General features: G+C 46.1%; 1 protein-coding gene across 16 annotated transcripts in view; it reads right to left on the bottom strand.

Moving 5' to 3' along the window:
- Positions 1–16368, bottom strand: part of Atxn1 (ataxin 1) — a 410902-nt gene that overhangs the window by 180773 nt on the left and 213761 nt on the right. For all 16 annotated transcript variants that reach the window (NM_012726.4, XM_087589782.1, XM_087589789.1 and 13 more), the window contains 1 exon segment: positions 4995–5058. The gene's annotated coding sequence lies outside the window, so the exon portion shown is untranslated.

Below are 16368 nucleotides of genomic sequence, written 5' to 3'. Positions count from 1 at the left end.
CTACGGGACTGGACGGAGGTGGTAGGACTGAGCTAGGAGGATGGTCAGCCTTGAATGGGAGGCAGAGGGTGAAACGTATATCGAGCAGAAGCATCACCTACCCACGTCTTTTAAGTGTCTCTGAGCCTTTGCTCTGCCCTTTTCTTTTCCAGATGGGAAGTGAGCTAGCTATCTGGCTGCACCTGGACCGAAATGTGGATTCTTCTGGGTAGGAGTAATCAATGTAAACTTTGACCTCTTTCTCCTTCCCACAGGCAGGGCTCTGCAGACTCAAAATGGCTCCAGTTATGACTACCAAGGTCTATACTACAGGGCACGGGGAAACGGTAAGTCCCTTTGGCTCTCACTCTGTTTGTCGTAGCATACGAATTCTGGCTTCTACCAGCTTTGTGCTCTTGCCTTTTTTTTCCCCCCATTGGCTCAGAACTTGGAAAGAGAACTCTCAACCCTTTTAAGATAAAAGTTTTCATATGGAAACCTTCTCCTTCTTCCCCAACAGACCTCGAAACTAAATTAGGAATCGCTACCCTAATCTATCAAACCTGTCACTTTAAAGAAAAACCCCTTCAAATCTCTGATTTAATGGCTCCAAAGACAACTGCTACATTGAGAGGTTCGGCCCCAAAGGCAAATGCTGTGACAGTGAATCGGGGAGGTAGGGGTGGGCCAGAAGTTTATTTCTGTGCTAGTGTGAAGCATGGTCAATATCCACAGTGGGACAAGGGAAAAGCAGAGTCTTTAGACACCCCTCATTTGTGACTTTATAGACACATTTAAAAATATACACCGAGAATTTCTTAAATGTGTCCTTTCTTTAAAAAAAAAAAGTAAAAAGAATACTTGAACCTATTTAAACACATACGTCATAATCCTTGGGGGCGAGGATGAGGCTGTGACATCATCAGAAACAAATAGTATGACATAGGTATTACCCTCCACGCTTATTTCTGGGCACGAAGAGAGATTCAGAAAGAAGGTGTGTGGGAGTAGTGGGGGTGGGGACTCCTGATTGTAACACTAATGGCTTCCTTTCTGCCTAGACAGACGCCCAGACTTCCCCTACCCCTCAAATATTAATCACAAGAAGAAACAAAGGATAGATGTCAAATGAATGGCAGAGAGTCTTTGGAAATGCTTCCAGAGGTTAGGTGTGGTGGCACCTAGCTGTAATCCGAGCCTTTGGGAGGCTAGCACAGGACATCTCAAGTTTAAAGTCAGCCTGTGCTACTGCAATGGTATTAATTGTCAGCTAGACAGACTCTAGAATCGCCCAGTAGGCAGACCTTTGGGTATACATATGGGGGGGGGATTGTCTTGATTATATTAATTGATGTGGGAAGATCCATCCCAACTGTAAACAGGACTAGTCTTTGGGCAGGGGATCCAGGATTGTATAAAGTCAGTGTTTCTTAACCTTCCTAATGCTGTGACAATTTAATACAGCGAGTTCCTCCGGTTGTAGTGATCCCTCCCAACCAGAAAATTATTGTCATTGCTACTCTACAACTATATTTTTCTACTGTTATGAATTGTAATGTAAATATCCGATGGGCAGGATATCCGATATGCAAGCCTTGTGAAACTGAACTGGTACTTTGACCTCCTGAAGGGGGTCACAGGTTGAGAACCACTGTAAAAGTGAAGGAAGCCATCGTGGCATCATAATGCATCCCTGCATGTATCCATTGCAGGTGTAATGTGATCAGCTGCCTCATGCACTTGACACCTAGGTTTCACCGCCACAGTCCATTGCCTCCTCCTGAACTGTGAGCTAAAGCAAACCCTGTCTTCTCTAGGTTGCTTTATGCCCGAGTACTTTGTCACTGCAACGGGAAAAGAAACTGTGACGGTTACACAGTAAATCCCAGGCCAGCTTGGGCTATATAGTTTAAGACCCTGTTGCTTCCAGAGTTTAGAGGGCCAAGCATCAGCGTAATCCAGAGTGTTTCCAATGGCTGTGAAAGACAGAGGAGAACAGAGACATGCAAAAGCTTTAAGGGCAGAGCAGTGGTAAAATCTCAGTTAGGATTTGCCTCTGGACAGAGCTTCTGGAAGGAGAGAAATGGGTACCATTATTTCTTTCTAGAGCTCTACAATGCCCATCACACAGGCCCACAGTATGTGACACAAGCTCTCTGCCTCCCTGGATATCACACAGCTCCCTGTTGCCGACTCCCTTTCAGCTAGACGGAGCTGACGGTAATACGCAGGAGTCTCAGTCCTTTCCATGTCATGACAGAACTCTCTTGCCACAGAGGCGAGGCGAAGCACACATTACCTACTTGCTCTCAAGTGCTAAGGTTGGGAGGTTCCCAGCTCTGCTCAGGGATGAGATCATAGGTATTGCCTTCCTCCCTAGCCAGCTGCAGGCTGGGTAAGAACAAGGTGAGTGTTAATAGCAGAGCTAGATAGCAGGAATGACAAAGTGCAGATTCCCTGCATTATCAAAGGCCCCAGGAAAGGAAAAGGCACAGGGAGATAGGCAGGAAAATGGAGGATGCATTAAAGTTATCCTGGGTCTGCCCAAGATACATTGGCTGCTGCAAAATAATATATATCTATATATCTATATATCTATATATCTATATATCTATCTATATATCTATATATCTATATATCTATATAATCTATATCTATATATAAATTTTTTTCTTGTCTGCACAGACATGTTGCTATGGAACCAAACACATGCTTCTGCCATTTGGCCTCTAGCAAATAAAATCTCAGGGCTGGTAAGAGCACTCACTGGATGTCCCTTAAAGGGACAGACACCATCCATGATAAGAGTCGTTATAAATTGAGAACAGCATTGGTCCAGGGCCCCAGCCCTGTCCACAGGATACACAACCCAGACACTTGTGTTTTACAAGTGGGTCCAGTCCCCGATCTATGTTGGGCTGTTATTTTTTATGCATTTATTTTTTGTGTTGGGTGGGTCCTAGGGTCTTATATCAAATGCCCAGTACACACTATACTACTGAGCTACTCCATAGCCTCATGCTTCTTCTTGGGCTAAAAACCTCCCCAACCCCTACAAAACCACTATGGCTTCTGTCTGAATTTACTTTGCATCTAATTGGTAAAGAACAAGTGGCTTATGATGTTTTACATAATTAATATCCTCTGAATGTCAAGAGCTAACTACTGACTTGACACCAGCATAGGACCAAGTCATTTACAACTGTACTTCGTGAACTCTGGGGGATCCTGCCTGCCTTTCTACAGTTGTTTGTTTGACTTTTGGCCTTAGATCCTTGTCTACAACTTCATTCTTTACCCAAAGGAAAATACAAAAATGCAGTGTAGATAGAGTTTGCCATTCTTCCTCTTAGTTGTCTCTTGGGTTTAGTCTAGTCAAAATCCAGAATTCTATAAAGACCTTTGGGCCTTGTGGAGGACAACATGCCTTCATGTCTACATCGTGTGTGTGTGTGTGTGTGTGTGTGTGTGTGTGTGCATTTTCTAGGAATATGCATTGATTTTCAACTTAACAAGATTTCGAATCAACTAGGAGTCACACCTCTGAATGTATCTGGGAGGGTATTTCCAGAAAGGTTTAACAGAGGAGGGAAGACCCACTAGAATGCAGGTGGCACTGTTTAATCCCCTGGGTTCCCAGCCTGAACAGAGAGAGTGAGTTGAGTGAGAATGTTACTCCTCTCTCTGCTTAGTGACTGTAAGTAGGAACTAACCAGCTGCCTCATGTTGGCTCCTCACTGCGAAACACATGTGTCAACGGCTACTCTCTGCCCGTGACAAGGTGGCACTGCCAAAGCGGTGGTTGGGAAAGGGAGTAAAAGAAAATATACAATTGTGTGGTTATTCAGTCTGAGCTCAAAGGTCCCCCTCTCCAAAGAGGAGGGAAACTCAGGGATTCGGGAAGCTCACTAAACTTACAGAATTTGTGGGTCCCTTTCTGAGATGGCATCAGCATTAAGTAATTGCTGGGTGATGAGAGACTTCCCAGGCACTTCTAGGCTCCCTGCAAGCTGGACAGGGAGCTCTGTGGGTGACTCCGTTGGGTTGTTACCCATACTGGAATGGCTTTTTGGTGAGCTTGTAGACTTCCCCATGCTCTGGGAAGTATCCCGGTCCCTACCTTTCTTTAATCCAGGAAACTCGCTGGTCCACTAAAGCTTGATATGTGTGCATTCAATTCTTTGTTATGCCATTGCTGCCCTCTCTGAGATTAACAGATATTTGTTTGCACACTCCTGGGCAGAGTCATGCAACATATGCCCCTGCCATTGAAGTCTACATCCAATTGGCTTCCAAGCACACCTACCCCGTCAACCCTTCTTGGTAGCATAACAACTATGAAGCCAAATGGCACTAATTTAGCATTCACCTTAGGGCAATGGGCTTCAATCACTACCTTACTAGAGCTTTATTTCTTTTGGATTACATAAATGAATCTATCCCCGTGCTAATAAACTGTGGATTGAAAACAATAATCTCTCCTCGGGACCACCCAGCTAAGAGTCAAATGCTGTTCTCAGGCCCCTGGCTCTGCTTCTGTCTATGATGTCACAGGTCTCTTGGAGCCTACTGGGCCCCAGCTATCACATCTGCACACAGGGACTTTCCCAGACAGGGAGGTCCCACAGACCGCTCATAACCAACTGTTATTCCTCATGGCACTCACAAGACACAGCCATGTGAACTAGACAGAGAGTTTCCCTTTACCCACAGGCTTATCTCTGTGCCCCAGTCGTGGAAGGAAAGACACTCTCGCTGTTGATCTCTCTGAGATCTGCACAAGGTGACAGCAGCCACAAGGGCAGCTCGTGAGGAGAGATGTGGGGACTGCGAGAAGCATGGAGAAAAGTCTCTGCACAAAACTTTCTTTTCTAGGAGCGGCCCAGGCAAATGAGGTAGAGGTCTGAGAAAGTATCTTGACTCCAAGCTTGAGACCACTTATCAAATGCTTGGTCTTGAGGCCTCACTGCATCAAACACCAAAACAATAGATGGTACACTTCAACGTTCACTCACCCTCTGACGACAGCAGGTTTGTTTCTTGTCAAGAAGAAAGTTTTGGTCTATTTTCTTTGGAAAACTGAAAGAAGAAGAAAAAGGGAACAAAGAATTAGAAAACAGCTTGGAGTCCATTTTCCAAATTGGCAGAAGTAGGTAGGCAGGCCTGGGGAGGGCCAGGACGTTAGGGGTTAGTAGATACAGGGCAAACAACATGTATTTTAAACACCTTTCAACCATCAATGTACAGAAAAATCACGACATACACGGATTATTTACCATGAGTTATATGGCCCTTTCGACAAGGCACATACATTGTGGTATGTGGAAAATATTTGTAGGTGTGTCTTTTGAAAGTTCCCTGTCTTCTTCCTTCACTCCCCCAGGTGCCACAACCCTAAGTCTTGACCCAAGGCCCTCGGTAACTAGGCTTACAAGGGAACTCAAACTGGGCAAGAGGTAATGGAGGCTTCCTTCTAAGCCCACTGAATAACATCATGCCGTGGTCACAATGTCTCAAGTGCTCACTGGTCCAACAAGCTGTGGCAAAGAACCAAGCTGGCCTGAGTGTTTGGCCAGAGGAAGGCTGAATGGTGGAAGCTGTTAACCTGGGAAGCAAAAGAGCAGCAGCTCCATCCCAGTTCAAGATGGGAGCTTTAAGTCTCCAGAGACTTTGAATGGAGCTCTGTGGGTCTAGAGGGGATATGAAGTGAAACTATCTCAATAGGTTTCACTTCACCCCTGAGTCTTGAGTCCATTGTAACCTCTTCCTGATGATTTCTTGAGAGTCAACAGATGGTGAGAGAAGTTGTGAAGCCATGAGGTCATGAGATGAGGCCATGAGGCCATGAGGCTATGAAGCCATAGGGCCATGAGGCCATGAGGCCATGAAGCCATGAAACCATGAGGCTATGAGGCCATGAAGTCATGAGGTCATGAGGCCATGTGGAGAGTTTTTGCTGAGGGGCCCCCACCATCTTAACGGTGTGTTCTCAGATTTGGGAAGGCCGGCCTCAGTGTGCCTGAGAGAAGTGCCTGAGCAGGTGGCACCCACCCCGTAGTGCTGTCAATCAGTCCCAGCCCATGCCATCTAAATGTGGTTTTGGGTGCCGAGAACAAGTCCTAACTGAAAAGATGGCCAGAGACAGTACAACCCGTAGACTCTGGAACACCCCAGGCACACCTCTGACACGATCTTTAAAAGCAACACGCTATAATTCACTCACACAGGGAGAACCCTGTTATCAAGACAGTCAGGAGGACTGCTGGAAGAGTGACAGGCCTGAGAAAGCCAAGTTCAGAGTCTGCCCCAGTGTGCTTCTCCGCTTGGCCACCCCTAACTGAGGGATTCCGGGCAGGGGAACCCTCGGCTTGTTTTCCTCATTTGCATATTGGCAATGATCCTGCCAGCCTCTGTGTGCCTCTCTGTGAGTCCTACTGCAGCAGCAGGCATTCAGCAGAGACAACAGAAAGAACAGCCTTGCTTACCCTTCAGCTCGACACACCAATGTACCTCTAACAAGAGGAGAGCTGTACAGACAGTTTTAGAATCTGTCTGGATGCGAGTACCTGAGTTGCCTTGACCGTCACCCCACTGTCCCGATCTGATGACACAAATGAAGACAGAACAAAAACTGTTCACAGTAGAGCCATTAGATGGTAGAGATGGGGGGGAGGGACGCAAGTGACAGAAACCAGAAAATGTCCCTCTAAGAACCAGTATAAATATTTTCATTTACCCGCCAGTTTCCTTCCCATGCCCATGGATACATCCAAGCATTTGAAATAGAAATAAACCCCATACGTACATAATTATTTTGTAACATATTTTTAGTGTATCCATAGCGGTTTTGATAACCGACGTTTTATAGCTGATACACTAAAACCCCCTTTTAACATCAATGCATTCATCTCTGTCATTTTTTTTTTTTTTGCAACAGGATATCAGGTAGCCCAGGCTAGCTTTGAACTTGGTATATAGATACGAATGACATTCAATGTAAGATTCTTCTGCCACTGCCTCTAGAGTGACATAACAATAGACCACCACACCCAGTTTATTCAGTTCGAGGGATCAACCCCAGGACCTCAAGAAAGCCAGGCACGCACTCCACTAAGTGATCTACATCCCCGGCCTTGTTGTCTTCAAGGATTGCGTGAACACTGCTTTGGAAGAAGAAGGCGATAAATATTTACTTGTTGAACCTATAGAATCCACCCACCATCAGCGATGACTGCATGCCACAGAACATGTGTCTTTTTTCTCTCCCCTGTTTTTCAAGATCGGAAAGGCAGATTGCTGAAATATAGTGAGTTTTAACAGCAAAAAATAATTGTTTGGGTTTGAGTGGGTGAGCTCAGAAGATACAAACTGGCACATGTACCAAGGGAAATGAAATCCCAGCTCACGATTTTCGGTGAGCAGCTAGAAGATGTTGAAAGGGGACTAGAGATGATAGGTGAAAGGAATGCTTACTAAAGAAGGAAATCATACATCTAACATTAAGCAAATGGCCCTGTTTATCTGCTCAGCAGGGCAAAGTAACTTCATGATACAGAGAGAAGCAAACTGAATCCTGCGGAGTCCTGAGTGGCCCTGTATTTGGAGCTCCAATCTAAGAAAAGGACTTTGGAACACTCCACATTAAGATAGGTACCAAACGTGGGACAATTCGAACAATGCCAGCATTTCTGGTCTCGTTTCTAAAAGAGTTGATTTGATAAAGTAAATATGTGGGGGTTACATGAGTCATAAGGTCACATGGTCACCCCCGGTTATCAAGAATGTGTCACAACTCCAACAATGATCAGACAAAATTCAGAAAAAGGCCACTTTTGAGAAAGGCTGGGGGAGCAAGTGAATGCCCCCAGTTGTCCAAGGGTGTGGAGACGTTTTCTCCAAATGAAGTCAGTCCTTTCAAGGTATTCCTGACACCATTTCTAACAGTTGGCAACAAATGGGGGTGAAGGCTTTGGAGGGAACAGCAGAAAAAATAGGGTGTACTGAGGTATGGAAAAACCTGGAGAAAAAGACTAGCAAGAAATAACTTTTTTTTTTCTATGAAACCAGCATCAACAGGAGATAACAAGTGAGAACCAATGGCCTGATTCCCTCTAACAGACGTATGACTGATCATATTGTCTGCAGGATAGGTCTAAGAACGAACCAGTCATGTCATGGTATTCCTATGACTGCATTTCTGGGAAGGGTTAACTTGGGGGAGAAGACACACCCTGAATGTGGGTGGCTCACTATCCTATGAACTTGGGTCCTGGATTGAATAAAAGGGGGGGGGGGAAGCTAAAAAACACCCAATTTCCCCTCTCTCTGTTTCCAGATCCACACCATATGAGCAACCTCATACTCCTGTAGCCACACCCAAGAATCCATTCCCCCACTCCACCCCCACCAGCCCCTCCCCATGGCTGAGCTCCCAAACTGTGAGCCCATATTTGAACCCTTCTCCCTTAAGTCGCTTCTCAGCGGGTATTTGACCACAGCCGAGAACACTGAGCAGCACACGAGCGCCTGTCCATGGTTTTCCATCCCTGTTTCAACTAATGCAGTCTGAGTAACAGTTGGGGCTAGTGGATCTTTTTCTCAGAGAGACCCTCACTCTTCTGTTTTGGCCAAAATGGCGAGATAAGAGATACTGTGCACTGGAAATAACCTCCAAGACCCTCTTTTCTGACAACAGACACTAGGCCTTACTGAATCATGGAAAATGGTCTGAATTACTTGCCACAGATCTTAGACGGGTATAATCCAGGAGCTGATAATATGTCTCTAGGAGTGAACGTCTAATAGGGGTGGGGTTTTGCTTTGCTCAGCTTACCTTCCCAGGGACAGAGTAGCAGATGGTCAGGCCCCGTGGTGTATTATACACTGACCCTGTCTCTGCAGGCCCAAACAAGTAAATCTATAATTCGAGCTCAAGATGCTCAGCCAATTCTCTGTCCCTGACTTCATCTGGAAACTGCTGTTGGATGAACTCCACAACTGCAGTGAGTTTGGGGCCTGCTGACTTTTGGAAGCACCGTCTTACGTCCTTGTACTCATGGAATCCCCAGAGTGAGGCCAAGGGAGGTGATGGAGCCTGAAGAGGCAGGGATTAGAAAAACAAAACAAAACAAAAAAAAATCCAAAAAGTCCTTAGGTCACTGGCCTGTACCTCAGGAGAGGACTCCAGGACCCTCCACTTCCTTTTCCCTTTGCGCCTTGCCTATGAGGCGAGCAGATCAGCTCAGCTCTCACCACGAAGTTTTTGAGCTGCCACAGGATCAACAAGAAGGGAGTGATTGATCGTGGATTTGAAGCCTCCAAAACGGTGAGCCAGCCTAACCCTTTTCTCTTTAAAACCTGATTATCTCATGTGTACAATGTATATCGATAGAACGTTGTTGACATATTACCTCGTGTGGTCTGAAAAAGCCATCAGATTCTTTACTGTTGGCTACTAACACTTAATGAGCGCTGGTGCCCGCTGACAAGGTTTAGCTGTCCTTTCCGGCCCGAACCAAGTCTCTCCACTGGTAAGTTCTATGAGTCCCATTGCACAGGGGAGGCAAAACGGGGCTCAGGAAAAGTGGCCACTAAGTTTGTCAGCTTCACGCCAAAGGGAAGGGCTGAGTGCCCCCGCCCCCCGAATATGTTTGGGTATTTTTTTTTCTTCCTCTTCTTCTTTAACAGTCAAGTCTCTACACACTAGCATTCTGTCAGACACAAAAAGAAACCAGCTGCCACTGCAGCAGACAGCCCTTTCGCAGGTAATTATTTTCGAGGGTAAGCAAGGGAGAGTGGCGAGCGAACTTATCCACAGCACTCAGCGAAGAGTCTCCCCTTAGCAGCCCAGTGGGTGCTAGGCAAGCGCTCTTCAGGCATAACAACGAGGCCTGAAGTGCTGACAGTTGCACTGATACAAAATGTAGCCCTGCAAGTGAGTCTAACGATTACTGCGCATCACTCTGATTACGAGCCGCAAGCATGCAATCAACGGTGGAGAGACGGTCCTAAACGGTCTCCATCAGCATTTTTACTTCGGTTATCCAATCGCGGCGGACGAGCACACTTTCATCTGACCTAAACTCGATGCTAATAACCCAGACACAAAGAATGCACAGGAACTACGACAGTTCGAGAGCGCTGGCCATGACAGTTCGAGAACACTGGCCGTGGTGGTGGTGGTGGTGGTGGTGGGCACTGGATAGGATGGATATGTTTCAGTCCATTCAATTCTTTCATTGATTTCCTCTGGGTAAATAAACACTATTTATGTGTTTCTCATCTAATAGATTCATTCACACAGGAAACCCACTTTAAAATGAGTAAAGACTCTGACTGACTGTCTGTCTGTCTGTCTCTCTCTCTCTCTCTCTCTCTCTCACACACACACACACACACACACACACACACACACACACAAAGACTTGCTGTGGTACTGACTACAGAAGCCTATTTTCAAAGAATTTCTTCCCACCATCACTCTATTTCCAATGCTGCCATTTAAAACTCAAGCTGGAAACGGTATTTTGGGAGCATTTTTAAAGAAAAATGAGTTTTAAAAAAATCACTATCTATCTAGCAAGATCTGGAAGAGAAATCCTAGCTGTCCTGCTGTCGCCTGAGGTCGAGCGTGTGATTCACCTCTCCTGGCGTCTTGTGAAGTTGGGGTGTTGTGAATGCTGGGCTAAGGCTACTGAAGATGTGCTGACTGACGACCGAGTTTTAGAAAGACAAGATTGGGCAGGGTATCCTGTAACCTCGGCTAGCCTCACGCTCACTACAGTAACAGAGGCTGGTCTTTAACTCCTGATCCTCCTGCCCTCGCTCCTGATTCTGAGACTGCAGGTATGAAACACCACCATGAACACGTACATGTTGCGTGATCTTATCCACAATGTCCAACCTAAGTGATATTCTTGATCTCCATCTTTAACCTCTTTTGCAAATAGCTTCGCCCTCTGTCAGGGAAAGGAGTGACTATTGCTACTGGGTTACTGTCAGGCTGTTGAGAGGCATGTGGCCAATGTTTATTAATTAGCAGAAGCCATTAGGACCCATGCATTAGGCTCTGTCGAGCTTGGGACCCCATTCCAACCCCTCAAGTGTCTTTGCTGTGTGGATGGATTCCAGCTCTTGTACTTACCACGATCAACAACACACCCTTACCTCCCTGGTCAATCAACATCTCAGCTGAAGGCACACTTACAAGAGCCTACTTCTGGTGTTATTCCCACATGTTTGCTCACTTACATTCTGATCTGGTCTTAGCTATCCAGGGACCTCTCTGGGTTTTGTCATTAATTGGCTAATTCCTTTTTAAAATGTTTTAGTGAGTATATATTAATTGTACATAACAATGGGTTTCAATATGACATTTTCATACCCGTACACTTATACTTCGATCATATTTATCTCATGGTTACCCTCTCTTGGCCTCTTTTCCTCCCACCAATCCCCTTTCTTTTCTTAGGCTACCCTTCTTCATTTGAGGTTATTTAAATTTTTTTTATTTTCTTATTTGTTATTGTGGTGACCGGCGGATACCATTGGTACTGCTTAGAGAAGCATAGTTTTTATTTGTTGCTTTCTACATGAGATATAGTGTTTCACCCTGTAGCCCAGGCTGACCTCGAACTTACATAGCCTAGGCTAACCGACCTCTCATCAATGCTTTAGCTCCCATCTCCTGGATGCTGAGATTATAGCCTAGGCCACCGTGCCTGGCTACTTTCATATTTATTTACTTGTGCATTTGTTTCAGCTTTTTTTTTTCAGACAGGGTCTCCCTAAGCAGTCATGACTGGCCTAGAACTAACTGTGTAAACCAGGCTCTGGTTCTCCCGCCAACTGCTGCTGAGTGCTGAGATCAGAGAAGTGTGCCATCATAGCAGGCTGGGTCCTTTCAGTTTCCATTCGAGCTTCTCTTGAGCTAGGATCTAATTAGACAACACAGAAAAGGCACGCCCCTTCTGACACCACTATCGTGCCATTGCTATCTTTTATGAAGGTCAAAGAGAGGGGCATGAGAGACAGCTCATTGGCAGGACACTTGTTCCTATGTCGACATGCCGGGTTCAGTCCCCTTTACCTCAAACCAAAGATCAAGCCTCTTCAGGCCTTTGTAGGTGTTATCCTCCTCAAGTTGAGATGCTAGACAAGCTTATTAGCACCCCCAAACGCTAAAGCTGTCTTGACTGTTCCCTTGCTATTCAGCCCAGCAAATTATTGCCCTTGCCAACTGCCAGAGGATACAAGTGCTGCATTCTGCCAATGGGATGCCATTCAGGGTGAGAGCCAACTCAGCTGGCCTCAAGAAGGGGTGCAGTGCACACCGAGTTGTATATTAGTAGGGTTTCAGAACCAGAGTGCAACTACAGTTTTTATCTCCCTGCTTACTTCTCTTTTCACTTTTAGTTCTGCCCAGTTATAAAGAAGGAAGGAAGGGAGGGAAGGGAGGGAAGGGAGGGAGGAAGAGAGGGAAAGGGGAGGGAGAGAGGGAAGGAGGAAGGAAAGGAAAGGAGAGAGGAGAGGAGGGAGGGAGGAAGAAAGGAAGAAGAAAAAGGAGGAGAGGGGAGGGAGAGAGGGAAGGAGGAAGGAAAGGAGAGAGGAGAGGAGGGAGGGAGGAAGAAAGGAAGAAGAAAAAGGAGGAGAGGGGAGGGGAGGAGAGAGGGGAAGGGAGGAGAGAGGGGAAGGGAGGAGATGGGAGAGGAGAGGAGATGAGGGGAGGGGAGGAGAGGGGAGGAGAAGGGAGGAGAGGGGAGGAGAAGGCGGCAAGCAGGAAAACAGCCCTACTAGCTCCAAGGTCTAAGTGTTTTACTCTGAACTTCATACAATATTATGCAGTCATGGCAATTTAGAGGAAAATTGGAATCTAATGAGAAAAGATAAGAGAGGAACACAGATCAAGGGAGTCCTGAGCATCAGCCCCAAATAGTACCACCAAGACCTAGGGGTTCTCTGAGCTTATTAATACAAGCTACCTTCCACTCCGGGGCATGTGAAGTGATTACAGTCATTTCTTTAAAACTGTTAGTCACCCTCACACGGACTTACCTCTAAACAAGGGCATTCTGTAACCAGGGATCCGTCTATATGGTTCTGTCACCCGATAGGCCTCAAGGTCAACAATTAGAGTAACTTGATAAGAATGACCTCAGCCACCCACTATAGCACAGCGGTGTCCCTGATCGATACAGGAGCTCTGCACAACATCCACCCAGCCTTCTCCAGGGAGTTTCCTGCACAGATCAAAAGCAAATTATACCCTTAAAGGCAGGTGACACAGCAGGACAGAAGGATGCTTTCTGCAAAGTGAATCCTTTGTTCTGTGAGGAGGGTGCCAATCCAACTCAGGATAGGGAGGGAGAGCAGAGAATCCAGGCGAAGGAAGTGTGGTGGGAGGGGGAACTCTCTTCTCTCTCTCTGGTGAGTGCCTGGGGGGGGTTTGATCTTCAGCACCACACAAGTCAGGTGTGCTGGGGTACTTCTGCAATCCTAGCACTGGGAGGGGAAGACCAGAGGATCAGAGAAGTTCAAGGGAATCAACCCTCTGACTGCCTATGGAGTTTGAGGCTAATCTGAGAACACATGAGACCCTGTCACAGAAGAAAAAAAAAACACAAATGACTGCCATGCTGACCCCTAAGAAACAGACCCCCCCATTTTAAAACTTGCCCCACAGCATTGACCTCCGACATAAAGCAGGGAAAGCATCAACAACGGTGATGTATATTGTAGAGTGCTTCCTGTATGGAAAACGCTAGTCTACTAACAAGTGAGAACTGGCTTAGCGTTTCCAACATTCTAGGGAATCATTTTCAATGCCCATTCAACAGCAAGGAACACCAAGGGACAAAGGAAGGAGATGCATGGAGGAGGGACCGTAACTGTTTTTAAACCCAAGAGTCTAGACACACGGTTATTAAATTGTCTGGTGAACCACTGTTGCAACCTCATTGATGAAGGTATTCGAAGCTTTGAAAACTATATATTTTTGTCTGTGCTTTACATTTCAACTTGGAATAACCACTCTGCGTGTGTAATCTCCCTCCCAGTGGAGGCTTCTGCAGAGATCCACGCGTACTCATATGTGAGATGACGGGATGACTCGACAGGGAGCTGCTTTTAATTCATCCTTTAAGTCATCCCACAAGACAGACCAAGAGCCCCTGACCAGCCTCACTTCCGGATGAAGGAGATGAGGTCTGAGGAAATCATGTGACTCATCTAAGGTCATGCACACAGCCTCTCTCGCTACATACGTACCTCTGGTTTTCAAAGATACAAACCCACGGCATTTTTCTTTGGAAAAATCCTTTATATAACTGTGACAATCAGCAGCGCTAAATAAGCAGCCGATCTCACAGAGAGCCCGAGGGAGTCTGAAGCCTAAAGGCTTATGGGAGACAGAAAGGATTTATATAAAGTCACTAGGGACTGTGACAGCATCCTAGATACCTCTAGGACCCCTTATCCATAGCAATGAGAAATAGCAGGATGGCCTTAACCATAACTCCACTGAGACCAGAAGAGAGGGGTAAGATGTTAACTGATTTGATGTCCCACAGATACCTCTAACCCTAGGTAGATAGGCAAGAGCCTTTCGGTCTGACTCTAGCATTCCTGACACCTGTTTCTGGTCTCTCTGCTCCAGCATTTCTGCTTCTTTCCAAGATCTATTCTGTGTCTGTTCCTTTCCAGCCCTGAGTGATTTTCCTATCGACCTCCAGAGACCCACCACCTTTGGTGACCTGAATTCTCATCAGCAGTTGGGTATGGAAGTCAAGGTATGACCACGGGCTTTGTGTGCCTGTTTACCAGGACTGGACACCTCGAACCAAATCTGAGCTCCTTTCAAGGAGTGGTAAGAAAAGCAGAGCGGGAAGATGGAGCGGTTCTGCAAGGTGTATGCATACCAGAGGCTCACGCAGACTCTCAGCAGGCACAAAGTCATGGAGGTTACAAAATGTCAGAAGAGGTGGGGACGAACCCCTAAGAGTCTTCAGCCAAGGTGGGACATTGGCATGGCTGAGACTAAAGCTTTCTGACACCTTACCAGTGAACACCCAAAACTCCAAGAAGAAGAACCGAGAGTGTGAACTGCAGGGGGAAACCAAAGGAGGTTCTGGTGATGTCAAGTGATGTGAGGTAGTCAAACACTCTGATGGAAACTGAAGTCGTATGTGCTTCTGTGTTAAACCAGCTCTTACGGGTCTCTGGGGGGAAAATCCGTCACCTGGAATTACTTGAAGGCTTGTCAAGTACTTTAAGGCTCTACAAGGAGAGGTGCGATACGGAGAGACAGGAAAAGGGGGCTAACCTTTCCCCCACAGATTGAGTTCTGAGTTCCTCTCAGATGTCTAGTGGGTGAGGGAGGGGGGAGCTGCTTCTGGAAGGGAGGCCCTGAGCACGCTCATTAGCATACACCATCCACATTCACTTCAGATGAGATTCCATCACAGAAACATATTTATGCGTTCCTTAATATAAATCTAAATTGCTCTCTTCAAATAGCAGAGAGTGCTAAGCTTCAGCAAGGGAAGGAGAAGCGATGGCACTAGGAGCCAGGCTACATTTTCATCTTGCTTTCCACCCTGTCATCTTGTCTTAACAGTCTTAACTTACACACCTCACTGAGCTCAGCCCGGGACCCAGGGTAAACAGGCTTTCTCCAGAGCGGACACCATGCAGTACTCAATGCTCTGGACCACTAGGGGGTCACTGGTAAGTATGTGTTGGGAGGGGCCCTTGTGTACTGTCAGCGGATAGATACACCCTAGGACCACTCAGTTGGTAAATGACCTCATGCTCTGAAAGCATGAGGGCCTGAGTTCAACCTAGAACACATGTTTCTAGGTGTGGTGGCATGTGCTTGTAACACCAGTGTTGAGGAGGCATGGCAGGGGATTCCCTAGGGCTCACTGGGCAATCAGCCTAGCCACTCAAGGGTTTCAGGCCAATAAGAGTCCATAGTCTCAAAAAATAAGATGGGTGGTATCCTGAGAAACAACACTAAAGGGTGTCTTGAAACTGTCCTCTGATCACATTCATGCATACACAGACACACACATAGACAGACACATGTGTGTGCGTATACATATGAACATGTACACACACATGTATACATACATACACACATGCACGCACATACATACACACATAAACATATACACATGTATACACATGCACACGTGTACACACACATACATATGCACACATAAACACAATATACACATGTACACACATATGCATAGATACACAAATATATGCATGCAAACACATATACACATATTTATACACATAGACAGACATACATATATACACACATGTACATACACAAATATGTACATACATGTATACATATATATACATACATATGGTAGTGTAATA

The sequence above is a fragment of the Rattus norvegicus genome, chromosome 17 (genome assembly GCF_021556685.1).
Source record: "Rattus norvegicus strain SHRSP/BbbUtx chromosome 17, alternate assembly SHRSP_T2T, whole genome shotgun sequence".
Taxonomy (NCBI): Eukaryota; Metazoa; Chordata; class Mammalia; order Rodentia; family Muridae; genus Rattus; species Rattus norvegicus.
This window is presented reverse-complemented; position numbering and strand designations above follow the sequence as displayed.